Source organism: Pseudopipra pipra, chromosome 9 (genome assembly GCF_036250125.1).
Source record: "Pseudopipra pipra isolate bDixPip1 chromosome 9, bDixPip1.hap1, whole genome shotgun sequence".
Taxonomy (NCBI): Eukaryota; Metazoa; Chordata; class Aves; order Passeriformes; family Pipridae; genus Pseudopipra; species Pseudopipra pipra.
The window spans coordinates 222,738-244,859 of NC_087557.1; positions in this window are offsets into that span (position 1 = coordinate 222,738).

A 22,122-nucleotide genomic window follows, 5' to 3' on the forward strand; every position below is an offset into this window, starting at 1 on the left:
TGAGAGATGAATGATGACCAAACAAGTGGAGCTACATTGAGTCATCTCACAAGGTAGATTTTTAATGGGACTCCTGGAAGTGGTACAACAGTTTGAAGTGATAAAAACATTACAAGTCCTAGTCATTAAATAACTGAGTTGAAATCTATGTCCTGCCAGAAGGAATGTGTCCACTTCTGGCCTGTGGAAGAGTCCTATCGAGCTCACTTTCTGCACCTGGAGAAAAGAAAGTGGCTCTTGAGCAGTAAGTGTATCCTGAGCAGCCCTCCCCTCTGTGCCATCCCCCAGAAAGCCACTCAAACCTGCACCAAGCAGAGTGGTGGAGAATGGTTGCAAACACATTTCTACAAGGAGGGGACTCACAAAACCTTTTTAAAAGCATTTCATCCTGCGTGGCCTAAAAAGAGAACATCCCCGCAGTCTATTTACAGATATCATTGCATCCCCCCTGTTCACTTCTAGTGCTTTGAAGACTTTATTTTCAACTAGAAATACCCCTCCTTTAAACAAACTGTGGATTTTTGGTATATTGTTTGGAATATTTTTCTGGAATGGGCAGTAGTTCGGTGGTAAATCTGCAAACCAACTGCAGGGAATTTGGGTACCTGCTTGTCATCACTGCTTCACACTGAAGAATAAAATCAGAGACAGGAGTTATGGCATATAAAAGCATAAACGCCAAGAAATAAAGTAAATGATCCCTCACCAAGCTTTCTGGAATGCTATCAGGAAGAAATTGGTGACCATGCCAGCACAGAGGCAGGTATGACATGGAAGTTACAGAATGGCACAAGAAAGAACTGCCCTGGTTACGTATTTTAACTCAAATCAGTATCACACTTGTTTATTGATTTTTTTTTGAACAACACCTAATGAAATAGCAATCCCAGAGCTACACATTTATGATCAATATCAGCAATATGACATCTAAATGGCATTACTACACACTCAACAGCTGTTAATAAAACCCTATAAATTTCCAAAGACTCTTTTATTATATCTTTTTCCCAAAAGCTCGGAGTGTGCCCTCGCAGGCTCTGTCACTCAGGCGCTCACACAGAGCCACCCCCACACCATGTGTGCTGCCATCACACATCCCCTCTCCTGGCTGGGAGCCTTCCCCTCCCTGCACCCCCTCCGTGGGAGCTGCAGGTGCTCCCTCCCCGTGTGTGCCCCACACACGTCCCTGCCCCACGTGCTGGTGACAAACACACACCACTGAGAGTCACAGCCCCGGAGCCAAGGGGATCCATCTCAGTGCCTGGCAGGGAGGGTTGCTTGTGAGACATGAACATTGTCCTGGGAGGGTTGCTGGTGACTTCTGGGGGCGTCAAACCTAGGCTTACTGCTGTCTTTTACCCTCTTCTCAATCCCAAATATCTCCCTGCATCATATATTCCCCATCCTTAATTTCATGCCTTTTCAAGCTGACTGCTCCTTTCATCCAAAGACTCTTGGTCGTGCTCTGGATACCTTAATTTGGCTGATCATCATCTTCAGGAGATTTCCACAGATTCCACAGAATACTCTGAGTTGGAAGGGACACACAAGTGTCAAGTGAATGGCCCATACAGGGATGAAACCCACAACTATGGTGTTATCAGCACCATGCTCCAACCAACTGAGCTGATCTCAGGATCTTTGTTATTGTTAATTTGCTCTTGATCATAATCATCAGTGTTTGGGCAAGCAGCCTCTCAGAGGAGAGAGTTTTGGGTACTCCAGTCACACACACTGTTGGTATTCCCACTCCTGGGTTATCCAGGTCACATTCCCAAGAAAAGGTGTACTGGGTGTATGTGGCAAGGTTTTGGTAGCAGTGGGGCTCTTAGGGGTGGTTTCTGTGAGAAGGTGCCAGAAGCTTCCCCCATGCCCAACAGAGCCAGTTAAAGCAGCTCTGAGATGGACTCACTGCTGGGCAGGGCTGAGTGAAAGCAGTGACTGAGCCTCACCTGCCCCTGGCAGACCCTCCCCAGCTGCCCTCTGGAGAGGAGCCCACGCTGGAGCAAGTTTTCTGGCAGGACTTGTGACCCCCCCTGGAGCAGCCAGTCCCTGAAGGACTGCAGCCCATGGAAGGGACACACCCCGGAGTGGTTTGGGAACTGCAGCCCATGGGAAGCATTCAGGCTGGAGAAGGTGAAAGACTGTCTCCCATGGGTGGGATCCGACGCTGGAGCACGGAAAGAACATGAAGAGGAAGGAGCAGCAGAGACAGCATGTGATGAATTGGGCTGAACCCCTGTTCCCTGTGCTGCTCAGGGGTTGGAGGTATGCAAGGTGGGAGTGAAGGTGAGCTCAGGAAGAAGGGAAGGGTTAGGAGGAAAGGTTAGGTTTTAGCTTTGTTCTTATTTCTCATTATCCTACTCCTTTGTTAACTGGTAATAAATTAATTTCCCAGAGCTGAGTCTGCCTTGTCCATGGTGGTAACAGGACCTTGCCTTGTCCTTATCTCACCCACCAGCCTTTAACCATAGTTCCTCTCCCCTGTCAAGCTGAGAAAGGCAGAATGATAAAGCAGCTTGGTGGGCACCAGAAACCCATCTAAGATCAGTCCAACTCAGGAGGCCATGCAGATTACCAAAAACTGGAAAATAAAGAGACATGAGGAAACAGGAGGGATTTTATTAGTGACTTTTTTAACTTTACAGAAGTGGATAACAACATCCTTTCAAAATGTTATTCACCTGAACGAAAAGAGTTTGGAGTTCTTGCTCTGGCAGAGCTCCATCAACTTCACTTTACACCAGGAGTACATCTTGTTACTTCTGACACTTTCTTACAGCCTTAAAGTCAGATCTGATGTTCCAGGTGGGTTGCACAACCATGGTGTAACCTGGCACTGTTTCTCCCTTATATCATGATGTGACTTTAACATATGCAGCACAGAAACCGTACTGGCCCTTTTTCTTTCATCTGGCATTCTGCCTTACTGATGCAGGTTTAATTTGTTGCCTTTTATGAGTTCTACTTTTCTTTCATGTCTCCCACATCAACACTGAATCTCTGAAATTTTGAAATAATTCTTCCTTGGGTGTATTAACTTGACATTTTCCAAGGTCAGTCTCATTGTGTTACTCTTTCCTGGCTCCCAGTATTGCTGCCTCCCTTTGCATTCCATTTCCTTGCCTTTGGTTCTGCTCTGCATGGGAGTGAGTGATGAAGGACCACAGTGTTCACTTACCAGAGAGATGGAACAGTTAACAGGTACAGGTGGCATCTTCATCTTCAGCAAGCTTCTTCACAGCCTTCTCAAAATCTCACCTGAAATTATCCTACCAGTAATACTGCTGGGAATTAAAAACAGCTAGCTTGATGTAGTCCCTCATCAACAATTCTGGTTTTTCTTATGGGGTATAGTTGATTTATAAAAAGTTTTAATGTGTTCAGCAAAACATATGTCTGCTTTCCAGTTAACAAATCAATTAATTTGCTAGTGAAAAAACAAGTTCTTACAGGTAGGCCTCTTGTACCTATGCCAAACTCTTAAATTAATCCTGTCTTCTGACAGAGGCAAAGTAAAATTGACATAATTTCTCACCCTTTATGGTACTGAAAGGCTTATTTTTTGGTAGGGAAATTTTCACTGAGGGAAAGGGCATATGACTATTATCTGTGAGTTGAACCAACAATACCAAGATGTCTGTCTTTTGAAAATGAAAAGGCACCAACAGAAAAGGAACTTCTCTCACTGGGTGATTACTGTAGAGTACATAGGCAAACTTTTTATCTGCCAGTAAGGCCGGGATTTTGTGGCTGTGCTCTGAGGAGGGACTGCAGCAAGATCAGAGATGAGATGGCAGGAGGTGGAGGAATTATCATGAATAAAACAGAACCAGCAGCAATAGGAAAGCTGAACAGCTGTGCTTAGGTACTCGATGTTGTTATTCTCTCACTGCAAGATTAATTCCATGGGCAACTCACTGAAATTATTTCAGCTGGCTGGCTGGATTTTCCCCTGGACTTGTCTGATAACTGATTTTCCTTGCTAGAGATTTATTCTGAGTTTACCATTATAAATTTAGGATAATGACTTAGTACAGACTTTACAAAAATCAGCAACAGTTGCTCAGGAGAAAAAAATAAACTTTTTTTTTGGAGGGGTTGGAAGTACTGTAGTAGAATCTAATCTTTCAAATCTGTCTGTCAATTTTCAATATGTCTGTCCTGTGCATTTTTCTTCTTTCCTGTACTTTCCATTCCCTCCTCTTAGATGCCTTCACAGAAGATTATGAAAGACCTCTGTTGGATTAATTCTGTTTCTCATCTAAATTTCTTACACAAAAATAACCTCTCTGAAGGAGATCCTCGTAGTCTTTCCATTTCTGTTAATAGGTACATTCACAGAATCCCAGAACATGCTGAGCTGGAAGGGACCCACCAGGATCATCCAGTCCAACCCTCAGCCCTGCACAGGACCATCCCCAAGAGTCCCCCCCTGTGCCCCAGAGGATCAGCCAAACCCTCCTGGAGCTCTGGCAGCCTTGGGGCTGTGCCCACTGCCCTGGGGAGCCTGGGCAGTGCCAACCAGCCTCTGGGGGAAGAACCCTGTCCTGAGATCCAACCTGAACCCCAATGTTGAGGTGAGGCCGCCCCAGGGCAGAGCAGAGTGGGACAATCCCCTCCCTGGTGCCCCAGGACAGGGATGTCCCTCCTGGCTGCCAGGGCACTGCTGACTCAGGGACAACTGGCACCACCAGGACCCCCAGGGCCCCTTCCTGGCTCTGCTTTCCAGGCTCTCATCCCCAGTCTGTCCATCCATCCAAGGTTGCCCCATCCCAGGGGCAGAACCCAGCACTTCCCCTTGCTGAATTTCCTGTGGCTGGTGATTCCCAGTGGCTGGTGATTCCCAGCCCTCGGATCTGCCAAGGTCTCTCTGCAGGGCCTCCCTGCCTTCCCATCACTCATCACTGGTGAACCTGGTTTTGCCCCTTTTCCCCTCCCAAGCTGGTTTAAAGGTCTGTTAAAGAGCCCCACTGGCTCCTGTGCTGGAACTCTTTTTCCCCTCTGAGGAAGGTGCATCCCATCAGGTGTCAGCAGACCAGGTGTTGAGTAGATCATCCCATCGTCAACAAACTCAAATTTTTTCTGCTTACACCAACTTTGGAGCCACTCGTTGACCTGATGGATCTGCCCATTCCTGTCAATATTATTCCTTGTTACTGGAAGGATCAACTTACAAGGGTCCCTGCACAGGACCATTCTAAAACTCCTGCCAGCAAAACTGGATGCCAACAGAAGCAAAGGAGAATCTGCATGTGTGTGGCTCAATTCCTAACAGAGGCAAATCCAACCAGTGGGCTACACTTCACTTCATTAGGAGCTGAAAACTGAATTTACTGTTTTGCTAGAAACACAGATGCTGGTGCTTCATCACGAGTCCCTTTTACCCAGGGGTGAGAGAGAGAGTGGGATTTTTGTGAGCAGAAGCAGATGGTATTTCTGCCTATTTTAAAGCAGTCATATTAACAGATGCAGTTGAGGGCTAACTGTGTGGACTTCATTATTTTTTTGGTATTGTGTAAATTTGGAGAGCATTGTCAGCTGATTTTGTCACACTGTGAGAAATGATAATTACAATTGCTGGTTATTTCCAGCTATAAGGTGGTTCCTTTGCTCAATTCTGATATTATAAAAAGAGCTACAAAGGAAAGACAAGCAATCCTGGACTTCTTTAAGGAATGTCTTAAGTTGCTGTGCTGTGTCAAGGAGACCAGAAGAAGACACACAGATTCACATTTCTTTTTGGTTCCCCATCTGGCAGTCCAAAGATAGCATTTCTTAAGTTTTTCACCAGTAAATATTGTGTCAAAATGTATTAATCCATCATCTTCAGTACCTGAAGGGAGTCTACAAGACAGATGAAGAGAAGGTTATTTACAAGACCTTGTAGTGCCAGGACACAGGGAATGGCTTCCCACTGCCAGAGGGCAGGGTTAGATGGGATATTGGGAAGGAATTCTTGGTTGTGAGGGTGGGGAGGCCCTGGCCCAGGTTGCCCAGAGAAGCTGTGGCTGCCCCTGGATCCCTGGAAGTGTCCCAGGCCAGGTTGGACGGGGCTTGGAGCAACCTGGGCTGGTGGAAGGTGTCCCTGCCCATGGCAGGGGGTGGAACGAGATGAACTTTAATGTCCTTTCTTACCCAAACCATTCTATGATTCTATGATCTCATTCTATCACAGGCTCAACTGTGCTTACAAATATATCAAAAAATGTCTTTTGTAGAGAGGAACTTGGGAAGATGGTCCACAGTTCATGAAAATTTTTATATAAAGTAATTCAAGGGTTTCAACTGCAAAGAGGCCCATAAAAGGCTGAAAATAGAAAGTGTTATGAAATGTCATGGATTTTCTCCTCTGGGGAAAAAAAATCAAGACAGAATTTTAATTTCAGATTAGATGAAGCATTTTCAATACACATTTCAGCTCACATTAGTATTATTCTTGTTTTTATTATTTTCATCAGCCACCTGCCATGTACTTAGTCCAAGTACAAAGATACACTGCCCTGGGATTAGTCCAGGGAATGTGTAGAGGCTCTAAGACTTAGTTGTTTTGCTTCCTGTCTTGCTTAATTAGGTAAGCAAAGCACTGACAGCTTATTAATACGTGACTAAAAGCTCCTTATTTCCCTATACCTTATTGCATGGGACAGCAGATGCCATCCCCAAACAGTGCAGGTCAGGCCATGTAATGTATGTCTGCAGCTACTTTAGAGAGGGAGAGCCACACAGATAGCTCTCTCAGGGATATAAACAAGCATTTTATGTTCCATTAGTCTTCTTGATTTTATTCTCCCTTTCTCCAAGAGAAACAGACTTTGATACCATACCTGTACTGACTTATAGCCCATTATACAGAGACACCTGAGAAATAAATTTGCAGGCACTCACACATCCCTCAAACCACTCAGCTCTGAGATGCTTCACTCAGCGTTGCCTTCCCTGCAGAATCCATTAATTGACGAGTCTGCTGAAGGCAAAAGCACATGAGAATCTAAGCTGCACAGACTGAGTGTAAGAGAGAGGCTTGAGAGCCTTCAGTGTCACTGGCAAAAGGCTGGAGCAGGCTCTGCTGGGGGGTCCAGCAATGGCACAGCAGGAACGGGCAGGAACTGATGCCCAGGAAGATCCCCCTGGACAGGAGGAAGAACTTCTTTGCTGGGCAGTGCCCCAGCACTGACCAGAGACCAGAGAGAGGGTGGAGTCTCCTCCCTGGGGGTATTCCAGACCCCTCTGGACACAGTCCTGTGCCCTGTGCTCTGGGATGGCCCTGCTGGAGCAGGGAGGTGGGACCAGGTGACAGACTGTGGTCCCTGCCAGCCTCTCCTGTTCTGTGATAACACAGGCTGTCAGATCTCCCACCACATGGGCTGCCCAAACCCCTCAACACAGTGCCTGCACACACCCCAGAACTGGCATTTGGAGCCCCACAGAGCACGTGAAGGACCATAGGGTGTGTCATCTTACTGTCAACCACCTCACCACTAGCTGAGCCTGACACATCCACTCCTTCATCCTTTCAAGTGAGGCAGATTGTTTTAACAGTCATAAGAAAAGCAGTAATCTCTGTTGCAGCAGTAGTTTGTAGTGGCAGTATCACGGAATCACAGAGCATGCTGAGTTGGAAGGGACCCACAAGAACCACTGAGGCCAATGCCTGGCCCTGCACAGACACCCCAACAATCCCCCCCTGTCCCTCAGAGCATTGTCCAAACCCTCCTGGAGCTCTGGCAGCCTTGGGGCTGTGCCCACTGCCCTGGGGAGCCTGGGCAGTGCCAACCACCCTCTGGGTGCCACAGAAAAACTAAGATATTTTTTTTGTTTGAAGTGTTCACGTGAATAAAAGGCCTTTACTCCACACAGAAATCTGAGAATTCATATAAACCCTCAGCCTCTTTGTGGCTCTCTTGTATTTGTTTCCTAATGTCAACGACTGTTTAAATCTTCTTGGGAAAGTAAAGAAAGGAGTATCTTGGTTTTTTTCAGTGTGCCAACAAATCCACAAAACTGATACATCTGTCCTTTTATACCATTTTTTGGTCAAAGAAAACTAATTGAGTTTAACAGCCTGCAGAGCAAATAGAATCCAGCCTTAAAGCTGACATTTATTGCCAGCATTTCCAGGCCTATCAGTGTATAAAGAGTAAAACACAATTTGATGTTGCTGCATTTGAATACAGTTCATGGCTAATTAGGTTATCAGTACCACTGACAGGGCTTAGTACTGCCCTTTTAGGACTGTATTTTTACTACACATTGTGTGCAACTGATCACCTTGAGTATTTATTTCATCCTCTCCTTCATTTCTGTTGCTCTACAAAAATGACATGATGATATATTTGAAAGAACAAAGAAAGCAGTAGCTATGGTTTTATCCAGTTGCAGTGTATACTGTCTGTCTGACATACTGGGAGTAACCGAAAATTTCAAGATCTCTGAAATAATCCCAGCTTTCTCCTGGTCTTCTACAGATGCTAGATATTCCACTAAAATTTTAAGCTGTCTTGTGTACAAATGCTTGTTGTGTTCTATCTCTCTTTAGCTCCATAATATCAGCCTCCAGAGAGAGGGATCAATCCTGGAGGTGGTGTCTTACAGAACATTGTATCTGACCAAGCTACAGCATGAACAGTCATAGTCATGTTTTTCTCCCCCCCCATAACTTTGATGAGACAGTAAACTTTAAATTACAATGTCAGTATTTTATCTTTTCTAAATCTACATATTTATTTTGCACTGCCTAAAAACTGCACCCTGAAGAGACTGCACTGTCTTGGAATTCCTGCACTGCAGGAATTTGCTGAGTGTAAGTAAACTATTTTACCACAGTCCTTCTCTTCCACAGAGAAACCCATGAGAAAGCAGAAGCTTCGTATCAAAATAACATTAGAAGTCTCTCAATACGAGGCAATAAAAGAACCAAAAGACTAGTGCTGTTTCCCTGTCTCCAGTCACTGGAGACTCCACCTGGCTGTCATGATGTGGTGGTTTAGGAACGGTACTCCCCACTTCAGTGCCCCCACGGGACTCCCAAACCATGCCCAGCTCTCCCTTGGTCCCCTCTTTTCCCACCCTCCTCCCCCTGCAGTGGCTGGAAAGGAGGCACAAAAGGCAAAGATCACGGGGGGAGATAAGAACGATTTACTGGAAATAGCGCTGAGACAAGAAACAAATAGTTATCACAACGTTACTAAGGACTGAGGGTGCAAGAAAGAAATGATTCACATGGAAAAACAGATAACACACGGCTCCCTCTGCCCTTTTTACTCGCCCAGAGGGAACCCCTCCTGGCTACTGCAAAAATTAACCCTGTCCTGGCCCAAACCAGGACAAACTTTCAAAATCTGACAGAGAGAGCTGCTTACAAATTACATCTGCCAGTTCCCTCAGGACCCTGGGATGCATCTCCTTGGGCCCCATGGATCTGCCTAAGTTCACCTTCCTGGGATGATTTCAAACCTGATCTTCACTTATGAGAAGGATTTCTTTCCCCCAGGTCCTGACTAGAGATTTGGGGATTTGAGAAGTGTGAGGAGAGAGACCACCATTGAGAACTGAGGCAAGAACTGTTGTTGAGAACTCCAGCCTCCTTCATGTCCATTGTCACTGTATCTCCTGTCTTATTTATTGGAGGTGCAAGGCACTGGTACAACTTTGTTAATTTTCCTTTTCTGCACAATGCACTTGTAAAAGCCATTATTATTATTATTATTATTATTATTATTATTATTATTATTATTATTATTATTAAGGAGAAACCTGCTTCATCCGTGGCAAGGTTTGGGAGGTTTGCAGGGTCACAAAATTAATGCTATCCAAGATTAACAGGCCTGGAGGTCTGTTTGAAAGTTCTTATAAAGACTGCCAGCAATTTTTGGCTTTAAAAGCTGATCCAAGTCCAGCAATGATCACACTTTCTGCACCTTGTTTATGTAATAAATAAATAAGGGAGCTTTTAATCCCTTTGAAATTGCACTTAGTTAAACAGCTGTAGTGTTATCTGAGTTCATGACTGAATTTAAAATGGCACAGAAATAGATCTCTGGCTGCAACTGTATTTCTCTGCAAACCTTGCAGATAAGAAAGAAGTAAAAAAAAAAAAAGAGTCATTATCATCTACTACATAGAATTCTTATATGCTCTTTAGCTAAATGGCAAAAAACATTGTCTGGTCACCTGAGAATCTAATTATTAATCTGGTCATGCTCTGGAATTAATTTCTGTTGTTAATGGGAGGATTGTGTTTTCCTTTCTAGATGTAAAAATATAAGTCCTACAAGGATGTAAAAGCAAAACCTTCTACAGAGTTTTCATAGAGATTAGAAATGTATTCATTTTTTTGTCCATTTTAACTGTGCTTTTAAACTCAGGAGAGTAAGCAGAACAAGAAACAGAAGCTCAAACTGTTAAATTTTCTGAATAAAAGCATTGCTTGATTGTCATTAAAATACCACAAACCCATCACACTGCAAAACACTGCAACACACAGCACCCTTTGGGGGTCAGAGTGCCTTGCCTCAGAATTATCAGCACTGCAGAATGTTAACTTGAGACATATTAAGCAAAATCAGCCCTAAACTTTGTGGCTTCACTGAAGTTATGCCTGCGTTTTCTGCTGAACCCTCCCTAAACCTTTCCTGAATTTTTTGTTATCGAGGAGTTGGTAAAGATTTTTTTTTTCCCCTCATCATCCTCTCTCTCCCCCTCAGAAAGGTCCAAACCCATTAAAACCTGATCCTTTAATTTTTTACCGTAGGTTAATTAATGGGATAGTAGAGGTTCAAAATTAGACATTTGTTCTTTTCTTCACCTCTTCTCATCCTCTATTTTTCATTGCTTGAGATATCAAATGCCTAAAAATGGAACTACCTATTTAAAGCCAAGCAGGGAAACATTATTTGCTATTGACTTAGGTAGAAACATAATTTCCCCTTTAAAGAGAAGAGAAATTTTGTATGAATAGCCTAATAAGTGAGGGCCCTAATTCTGGCCAGTGAGTAGTGCAGATCTTGAGACTTCAGTCTTCACAGTCTGTGTCCCTCCCTCCCTCCATTAGTGCACATTAACATCTATTGATACAGAAATAGATCTCACCTATTAAAAGACTGCTTTATGCTCTTATGGCATACATTTCAGTTTTGTAGCAGATGGTGCTTCTTGTCATTGATGCTGATCACATTTGTTTTCTTGTGGAAAGTGCAACATAACAACAAATTCCATATGTAAAAATAAAATCAGTTCCTTCCTTCGACACAGAGATGTTAAAGTCCCAGGAGATCTGGCTTTATCTGACAAGGCACAACCTCAGATGCACTTTATTTTACAGTTTAATTGCCTAAAATATTTAATCACAGCCTTCATCTTAAAATCTCAGCTTTTCTTCCCCCTGCAATGCCTCTGCAAAGGCAAGCTGTCAGAGATCATCAGACCTAAACACTTTGGGAGTTCCACCTTTTCTTTCAAATCTTCTCCCCACCCCTTTAAATGGTGTATTTATTCTATAAATCTAACAGAAACATAAATTTTTCTTTTTCCATCTGCATGGATAGTGTTTCAAGTGGACATGAAGATTCCCACTGCTGTAACTGTAAAGCCCTTTTGTGCTCTATGCCTACATTTAGGTATTTCAAACTCAAATACAAGGAAAAGGTATAAATTAAAACTTCACAAAAGCCAGAAGATGACAATTTGCGTGCAAGATGCCAGGACAAGTCCAGAGAGCACCAATTTACCTGTAAAAAGTGAAGACGGGTGACAGTAGTCCCTGGTGCCAGGGATCAGCTGTTGTAGATTTTACATCTCCCAGCTTCTGCTGCTGGATGGGGGTCGTGTTTTGCAGGGGCTTCTACCCTGGGACTGAGACAAGCTCGAGGAGGGAGCCCATGAGATGCAATAAGGCCAAGTGCTGGTGCTGCACCTGGACAGGAGCAACCCCCAGGGTCAATGTGGGCAGGGACATGAGCAGATGGAGCAGCCCTGGGAGAAGGCCCAGGGGGTGCTGGTGGGGCAGAGGCTGGACATGGCCCAGCCCAGACCCCCCCGTGCCCTGGGCTGATCCCCCAGCGTGGGCAGCAGGGCAGGGGGGGATTCTGCCCCTCTGACCCTCAGCTGAGACCCCCCTGCAGAGCTGCTCCAGCCCTGGGAACAGCACAGCAAGGACATGGAGCTGCTGGAGAGAGTCCAGGGGAGGCCCCAAGATGAGCAGAGGATGGAGCAGCTCTGCTGGGAGGAAAGGGGAGAGAGTTGGGATTGTTCAGCCTGGAGAGGAGAAGCTTTGGGGTGACCTTATTAAAGAGGGTTTATAAGAAAGATGGGGACAGAGCTTCTAGTAGGACCTGTTGCAATAGGACAAAGGGTAATGTTCTTAAACTAAAGCAGGGTAGATTTAGACCAGATATCAGGAAGAAATTTTTTACAATTATTGGTGGGGAGGCCCTGGCCCAGGTTGCCCAGAGAAGCTGTGGCTGCCCCTGGATCCCTGGAAGTGTCCAAGGCCAGGTTGGACGGGGCTTGGAGCAACCTGGGCTGGTGGAAGGTGTCCCTGCCCATGGCAGGGGGTGGGATGGGATGAGCTTCAAGGTCCCTTCCAACCCAAACCACCCTGAGATTCCATGAGTCAAAGGGGTAGTTCTTATGCAGAGAAAAGGGAAAGTGGTGCCCCTCTGCTTCTCCCACCCTGTCCAGAACCCTCTCTACTATCTCTGCAAAATTTGCCAACAGCTCTGCCAAGCTGTGAACCAGCTCTGCCCAGATGGACTCTGCCAGAGGAAAACAGCACCTACCACTGCTTTTTCTCAAAGTGTTTATTATTGCTAAGAACAGGAAGCTTTTATTCCATCCTTTTTCCTTTAACCCCTGTTCTGCTAGTTGCTGGTTTTGGATTAGAAATTGTAACACCTGAGAAGAAAACTAAGAAAGAACTCCATTTGGGAATTAATTCTTCTTAAAAGGGAGAGCAGATCTCCACCTGTTTCTCTCTCAAAATCTCTATTGCCTCTGAGCTCTCATTAAAAAAAAATAAAAATACTTTTTTCATCATGGCAGTCTGGTTATGTGTAGCAGCATCTAGAGAAAAGTAGTCTCTATATAACTAAGATGCTTTGCTTTGGGAATGTCTCTGAGCCATAAATATTTGCACAGAGGTTTCAGGAGAAGTTTCCTTTTGTATCCCATCTTATAAAGTGCAACTGTTCTTTCCCATCCCCCCCATCTCCTTCATTAAGTTTTACTGCAAGCCTATGTTTTGAAACAAGTCCTCAAATTTTTGTTAGGGATGCAGTTCACTGTTGAACTGCAGATTATGTCACGTGTGTGCTCTGCATCATCAGAGCTGAATTGAATCCATTCCAGAGAAGACTTTTTGAACCTGTTAGCAAGGATAGGTTATCAGCAAGATGGGAAGATAAATTTATTTACTTTCCTAAAGTTCTTTCACGGCACAACCTGGCTATAATCAGTAGCTAAGTGCTCCTTTGAGTTGATGCACAACCTTTTTTTACTCTGCAGCATGAAATAGCTATTCATCCACATCCTAATTCCAAATTACTTCAGGCTGCTAATCTCTACCATCATTTAAACTCTAACATCTTTGTTTTTCAATTAGCTGTTAGTGTATCTAAATGCCCTGCCCTGGCATCTGTCTTTCCTTTTTAGGGTGTTTTAGATTCCAGATTTTTCTCCAAGGTCTCAGTTTTTTTCGTGCATACTGACAGAGCCTCCTTTCTCCTTCCTTATGAGGCATTTCCTTTAATTCCAATGTTAGTCTAAGTACCTTTTAAAATATTTTTCAACTTCATGTAGTCTTTACATAATATTCTAAAAAAAAAAAAAAAGCTCCGGGTGTTGCAAATGAGGCTTTGCTCTGTCTATATGTGTGAGTATTTAAGTTTTGATTTATGTATCTCACTTCCAGAGACATAACACATGCCGAGACGTTGTTTACCTTCTTGGTGCTCCCAGACATTGTGCAGATGGCTGATGCATTATCCTTAATCACTCTCAGGACTTGCTACTACTCAGTTCTGTAGATTAGTATTTTTATTTGTGCCGTAAAATTTTCATCATATAGTTCTGGTCTCCATCTCCACTTTCCATACAGAGGGATAATCACATCCTGTTGAATCAGGTCGGAATTTAGGACCATGGCACAGGGATGTGTTGCAGGACAGTTGCTTCCTTACCACTGCAAGAAAAATTTGCAAATGGTGTTTCTGCACTTTATACTCTGTCTCCTCCCTAATCACCTTTTTTTTTCATTCAGGAAAATACAAGGAGTCACTCCAGCTGATGCCTTGGAGATCAAGTGGCTAGAGATGTTTGGGAACATATTCTATATCCAGTAATATAAAATATCGATATTTTATAGCTAATAAAAGGCCTCATTACACCATTAGTGCCAGAGGCCAGAAGTTTACAAGCCCAAACACCAGCTGACAGGATTTGCTGGATAAAGCAACCCTGCTGGAGTGCCCGTGTTTGTGCCCGTGTTTGTGCCCGTGTTTGTGCCCAGGGGGCTTTAATGTTACATTTCCACGCACAGGAGCTACCACATCATCTTCGGTCCCCTCCTCACAACGTATTTTCTCACCTAGAAGGATGTTAACCGAGCATTTAAATAACGGTACAAGCTGCACTCTGAACGTGAGCTCCTCGAACCCTGTGTTTAAGAGCCCTGGGAGCAGCAGAATTGGGTGTTTGTTATTTGCGTGCCTAAGGCAATTCCAGTTCCCAAACAGATTTGCTTGTCGGTGTGGTTTCTGTCCCTCTGACTGAGGGGGTAGGCAGGAAGCAAGAGCAGCTCAAGCACAGGAAAAAAAAAAAAAAGGAAAACACGTGAATCTTCCTGTTTAAATGACAGTTCGCTAATTTGTACCTCCCTTTCCGAATTACCACCATCACCAGAAGAAATCTTCATTTCCACTTGAGTTCCAACCGAACAAAACCAAGCCATTTAGGAATAGGTTGTGAATTGGCTGAGCTGTTGGGTCACAAAAAGTGTTTTGTTTGCAAAACATCCATTCAGAGCCTCATTACTCCAAACGAGCTCCACCTGCACTTCACTGTCACAGCTTTTTTCTTTTGGTTTTGAAAGTGTAGGAAAATTTCACCTTCTCTAGAACCAAGTTTGTGAAACTGTAGGCAAAGGTGTTAGATGGGCAAGTTTAAATTAAGGTTTAGCTTGGTGGATGAAACGTAATGAAGAGTGAAGAAGCTGTACATGAAATACTGCAGCATTATAAGTAATAGGGTCAGAGGCACATTTGCTGTCAAGTGTCTCCTGACCTTGCTCAGCTTTCAGGCCACAGAGATTTTGTAAGCACAGTGTATTATGCAAGGTTTTGGCAGGAAACAAAAACACTTGGACTATTCTCTTTTATGAGAAACTGATTAATCTCCTTTGATTCTTTACATAAAACAAAGGACAGTGAGCGGGGACACTGGAGATAAAGGCAGGAACCCCAAGGGGTGAGTGTGATCCCCCCTTTGAGCAAGCCACTGTTACCCTGGAAATTTTGCAACAGACAAAGTTGATGCTTTGAATTTCAACAAATAGTTGATTAAGAATAACTATCAACTTTCCTCTCATCCCACCTCATTTTCCAAACATTTGTAGAGATGCTTAAGGGGTCGTGAGGGGCTGAAAGCATTTTCATTTATGTCCCGTCCTCCTATTATGTGTTTTTCAACCAGCTTTTCTTCCAACCAGCAATCCCAACCCAAAGGACTGTTTTAATGTGGCACCTGGAGAATATTCTTGTCTTTCAATTTTCCTCTTGTTTCCTGCCCTTGGGATGTTTCCCTAGGCCTTGCCTACTGCAGTGTTTTTGTCTTAAAACATGACTGTGTCTAAGGGTTCAGAGCAGCAGCTACACACTGCAAGGCTGAAACTTTGCTTCTTCAGGAGCATTTTTCAGTGCATTCTCATGTTTTCTTTCAAATGTTAAAGAAATGCCCTGTGCTATTTTTGATACGTTTTCATACAGCCCGGTGAAGTCTCCAGCAACCAAACAATCACTTATTCTCTGACCAGGAAGTCTTACAGGAACCCTCTCCAAGATCTTGCACTGTGGAAGTTTAGCCAGAGCCAGTACATTCCCACTAAGACATTTTAATCTTGGGTAAAGGAACATTTTATAAAAACCACTCACAAAGGGTTCCTGTGCAGCTCAACTTGAGTTGAGCCTGTGTAAGCAAGGAAAGAGGCTGCTCTCAGAGTCCACATGCAGGCACTGGCTAGTCAGCTTAATAACTCCTTTTGATTATTAGCAAGACTATTTGAATTGGTTTCCTTAAGCCAGCAGTTATACCCAATTTTTAGAATCTTTCAGTGCAGAAAAAAATGAAATATTTGTTCACCCAAATGCTGCTTTCCTTATACTTTGCCAATAAGATTTTTACCCCAATCTGTCTGAATCACTTATATTACATACGCAAAAATTCATTAATATAGGTCAGATTTAAACCTGCCAATCGATGCAATAACACACGGTGGTTTATATATTTTGGCTTATTGCTACCACCAAATGAAAAAATATTCTACTTGAAAGCAGAGAGGACCCATGTCATAGAATAATAGAAAAAGAGCCAGGGGGTTTTATTAAATTTGACACCTAATCTTTCCATCAAGCTTATAAAAATGAGACTCTTCTGCAGTAGTGACCTAGAGCATAACAGGAGCTCTGCTGCAAGATGGTGTTCTAAGCCACTGCTGTAAAAATGTGGGTTTAGTCACAATGTTCTTTTAACTGTGTGATAGCCCAAATTTTCTACTTGCTGCAGAAAAACCTCATCAATAACACAATGGAAGTTATTATAGGAGAACAGACGTTGCTAGTACTCCTGTTTTCTTTAGCTCTGGGCCTAACTCCCAGTGTTTCTCTGTATTCCAAGGCTGGTAGCTCTGGGCTTCTTCAAGGTTTTGGGAAGGGGAGATTAACCACACGCAATTATCACCCTGAGATATTTTCTGGGGAGACTGGGATGCCTATGGTGAAAGCTTTGTTCTCCTCAGAACCGGGGTATGCCTGAGGCTTTTACTGATTTTACTGGGAATTGTAAAAATCACATATACTGGGTTACAAAGTGGTAAAAACTTTGCCTAGTTTCAACAGCTAACATTTTTACAAAAAGCTGATTTTTCACCGTCCTGTTCAACACAGTGATCACATACTAATGAAAATGTTGCAGTGGATTTTAATGAGTGTGTTTTTTCAAGGTTTTAATTTCAGTGCTTAGAGTGGGCCAGGTGCTTAGTTGGTTTAATCCATCTACTTCTGTCAAAATCAATTATTCTGATACAATACCAGTGCAGGATTGTATCCACTACACTTTTATCAACCTGTGATCAGCAAAAAAACCCTCAACTATTTTTGCTGAGGATGGAGATAAGACATTAGTTTCAAAGGCTTTCTATTTTTAACTGTGGCTCTTGTGTTTTCTTCCCTCTTCATGGATGAATTTTATGTGCTGCTGGATCTGTCAGCCGAAATGACAAATTTCTAACACAGTCTCTGTTAATTTTTTGAGATAGATGAATGTAAAAATAGTGCATGTATGTACACAGATTACAGATTTAGTGAGTTTGATTGCTATGCTTTTCCCATTCTAATTTCTTTTTCTACCATTCCTGTAGCATATATGTTCCATTTATTAGTTTTCAAGTCTAACAATTACTGCATGACCTTAAAGTTAACATCTAGTAGAGAATCTGTTTGCCAAGGTTCCTTACAAAACTCTTAATTTTAATAGAAAATTTGGACTCTTTGTCAGTTTGCAAGTAAACTGGGGCTTTAAAATAAATAAGCAGCTGCTTTTTATGTGGAGCTGTTGATGACAGAGATAAGAGCTTAGGTGACCTCGTACATTGTATTGAGTAAAAAAGTCTCCCTGGAAGCAACTGTGTTCTTTTCCTGCACTATCAGGTCACAACATAAACATGTTTTAGCCTTAATACCATAAGGAGACTCCATTAATCTAAAGCAACTGCCATGAAAGGAAAGTCAAGTTCACAGACAGTTGTGTGAGTCGAAGATATAATTGTAGGGTCAAGTAGAATTTGTCTGTCTTATGTTTCTAGTACTTCCTCTGAGAAACTATAAGACAGATGAATTTACTGCTTTCTTATTCTGTTAAAATGCATATTAACAGGTATATACAGGTCTACCTGGTTTGGAAAAGCAGCACAAATATTTCAGATCAGAAAGGAAACCTTTGCTGAAGGTGAGATAAGACACCCATTGCAACAAAGCTATTATTGTTTGTGGCAGATTTACTTCACTTATTTTACAATATTTCCTGTAGAGCTGGTTCTCCACAACAAGCCTCAGCTTCTACTCTGCTGTCCCATCTCCTTGCAAGGCACCTAACCGTGATGGATAACCTGCCCATGGCAGAAGACCTTGGACAAGAAACACAGGGAGAATTATCCCAAGCTTATTCAAGAGGGGTGTAACATGGGGAACACTACTGGATTAGTGGAGGAGATTAGTCATCAGGGTATACCAATAAAGAGGATAAAAAAAGTAACTTTAAGGTTGAAATGGATCCAACCAACTAGTTTGAAAAATATGTTACAAACAGCACTGTATTCAACCTTACTGAAGTTCAGTGTAATGTAATGTACGGGCTCCACTACATGTCCTAAACCCTGGGCTAGAGAACTGTCTACAACCAAACCAAGGCACTGAAGAAAATGGGGGCAGCAGGGGCCTAGATACTTTTACCTAAGGATAAAAGCCTTTCTGGCTTTTGGATGGAAGTGAGAGGTGAAGTGCTTGAAATGTTTCCATAACTTCCAGAAAATCCCCCTGAGATGAGACTCCCCATGGAGAAGAGCACAGTGGAGCAGGGAAAAGGTGTGAGGAGGAAGGAGCAGAGTAGAGGAGCTGTTATGGACTGACTACAACCTCCATTGCCCACCCCCCTGTGCTGCCCAGTGATGGGGAGGAGGCAGAGGGGCTGGGGATGAAGTAGTTCAGCATGGGAAAAAGCAGGAGGAGGTGCTGGCTTAATTGTCTCTATTTGTTTCTAATTTACCAACTCTATTTTAACTGGCAATAAATTGAATTAATTTTCCCCAAGCTGAGCATGCTTGGGCCATGACAGTAACTCACAAGTAGTCTCCCTGTCCTTATCTCAACCCATGAGCTTTTTCATCTTATTTGAGCTGCCTGTCCTGTTGAGAGGACGTCCCATTGGGGTCTGCAGCTTCCTCCGAGGGGCAGTGGAGGGGCAGCTCCAAACTCTGCTCTGGATCTCAGGGAAAGGTTCTTCCCCCAGAGGGTGGTTGGCACTGCCCAGGCTCCCCAGGGCAGTGGGCACAGCCCCAAGGCTGCCAGAGCTCCAGGAGGGTTTGGAAAATACTCTCAGGCACAGGGTGGGATTGTTGGGGTGTCTGTGCAGGGCCAGGGGTCAGACTGGACGATCCTTGTGGGTCCCTTCCAACTTGGAATGTTCTGTGATTCTCTGCTTCCATGAGTGGGAGTGGCTGGGTGGACATCTGGCCCTTGGCCACAGTCAGCTCCCATGAGTACAAACTATTTCTATGACAGGAGGTACATGGAGCACTTTCTGTGTGGGTCATGGATAATTCCCACCACTTTCAGTGCTGAAGAAGGAGGTCATTGGGAATGCAGTTGGATATCTTACCTTTAGCATGATGCATTGCCAAAAGACATTTTAAAAAAATTTTTCTCAAGCTACTTAGAGACTAAGCTTAAATATCTGCTGAGAAGAGAGAGAGCTTATATACTTGCCTCCAGGAAAAGTGTTCTGTGACCAAATAATTGTGTTTCATACTGGCTGGAGACTTTGGTCATTATAGCGTTGTGTTTTGGGAGCAAATTCTTTAAATATTACTGGAGAGTATCTGAGTAGGAGGAGAAGAATTCTGGGTGTAGAAGTAGATTTTCATGAAGCAGCAGGATCACTCTGCACGTCCTTTAGCTAACTAGAATGAAAAATCCTGTAAAAAACTTGTTAGGATAATGGTTTTCATTTTCTAGCTCTGCAAGATGTTGCAGGTGATGATGCAGTAATTACTGTGCAACAAGCACATTTAGAAACAGCATAACTTGAAATTACTTCATTGTTCCAATTGCTGATTTGCAAATGGAAAATACTCCCAGTACTCCATTACTATAAACAGTAGCTGCATTGGCAGACTTTGCAGAAGAGTTCTTCTTTACTGCTTGCCAACTTCACAGCCCTACAGGAAGAGAAATTGTTTAACTAATCCCCTGTAAAGTGCACCACAATTACCTGTGACAAGTGTAAAACATTGCTTTGTTGATTGGTGGTGTGGTTTAACCCCAGCCAGCAACTCAGTACCAGGCAGCTGCTCCCTCACCCCCCAACCCCTCCACCCCAGTGGGAGGGGGACAACTGGAGAAAGGCAAAACCCACGGGCTGAGATAAGAACATTTCAATTGTTGAAATAAATTAGATAATAATATAAGGAAAAAGAGAGAGGGGAATAAAGCAAGACGAATAAAATGCAGTGCTAAAAGGATAGAATCTTAAAACAATGCTTGAAAGACATTTATCTTGTATTTCTATAGAAACATTAAACAGTTAAAAAAGCCCTAACATCTGGTGGCCACCAGTCCTTGGTAATAAGTTCATTTCTTCCCAGGCTTCTAAAAATAGAAGGGCTTTGTTATTTTTAGAATTTTGCAGTTTGGAGGAACTGAGAGATTTGAGTCGTGGTTGTGGTTTTTTTGTTTGTTGGGTTTGTTTGTTTGTCAGTTTGTTGTTTTGTGGAGTTGTTATTTTCAGTTTAGTGGCAGGTTTAAGTTAAATGCAGTTAAAATGCACTGCTTGAACTTATGTACAACTGAAGCTGATTGTAAGTTGTCAGTGAAATGCCTGGTAAAATCTGTCAGACATTGACCTACAGAACACGAACATGAAAACAAGGAATTTTTCTCAGATCTAGACTAAAATTTTTGGTTTTCAGGCTTACTTCAGGTAGCCAGCAGTCTACAAGGCAGGGTTCAGGGGATGTGATCCAGCAACAAGTGTCTGTCTGCCCCATGTGAATCCAAAAAAGAAATATTCAGAAACTCAAATATTCAATAACAACCAAAATGATCTGGTGTCTGATCTGTTAGCTACTGTTCTGATTAAAAACTTGTATGTTTTGTATTATTTCTAATTTCCAAGCAAAGCAGGAACAGTTTTACAATCTTATTTTGCTGACTTTATGAAAAAATACGTATTTCCATGCCAGCTTGGATTTGTTTTAATAATTCTTTTAATAGAAACACATAAAATAATGTCTCAGTTACAAAGAGTTGACCGTGCAACTACGATGGATCTCCATGGGATGGCATTCCATGGATGAGCAGTATCTCCTCTCCTGCTGTGCTGTGGGGATACTCCAAGGCACTACTGGAGCCCTGAAGGGGCCACGTGGGCAAACTTGCAATAAGCCAGAATTCTTTACCCAAAAAAGCTCCAGCCTCTGCAGGATCAGAGCACAACACGTAAGCACAAGATTCAACAGCAGGCTGGAGGATCGAGGTCCTGGTAAGATCCTGCAGTTACACTTGTGGTTGGGCCTGAGAGGGTGAGGAACCCACAGACAACCAGAGCCAGCTGGGTGCTGCCCAACCACAGCCACATGCCTGGGGTCCCACGGGCTCTTACTCACGGGTGATGAAGCCTTTTCGTTTCCCAAATAATTCCCCACCTGCAGAACACCAGACTAAAGCTTCCCTTGAAATGTCAAACATCAGTAAATGCTGTTCCCCACCTCCAGCAGCAGCTCCACCAAACCCCTCCCCAGCTCACTGAGCCCACGCACACTCTGCAGCAAAATCACAGAGACATCTGTGCCTCCACGTTTCTTGGTTTTGTGTGTGTTCAGCCACTGGTAGAGTAGCAGGAGATGTGCAAACTGTGCTCAGTTCTCAAGGAAATAAATGACCAAATGAAAGGAGAAACACGAACAAACAGAACTCACCTAGCAGAGAAACGTGGTGGCAATTGATAACTACTCAGAGAATGAAACACTGCTGCAACACCCAGCTTAATAATATTGGCACTACTGATATGAGAACCTACTCCCACCTCCTTAAGGGTTTGTTCCTATTTTCTGGGCTTTCCTACATTGTATTTGTTTAA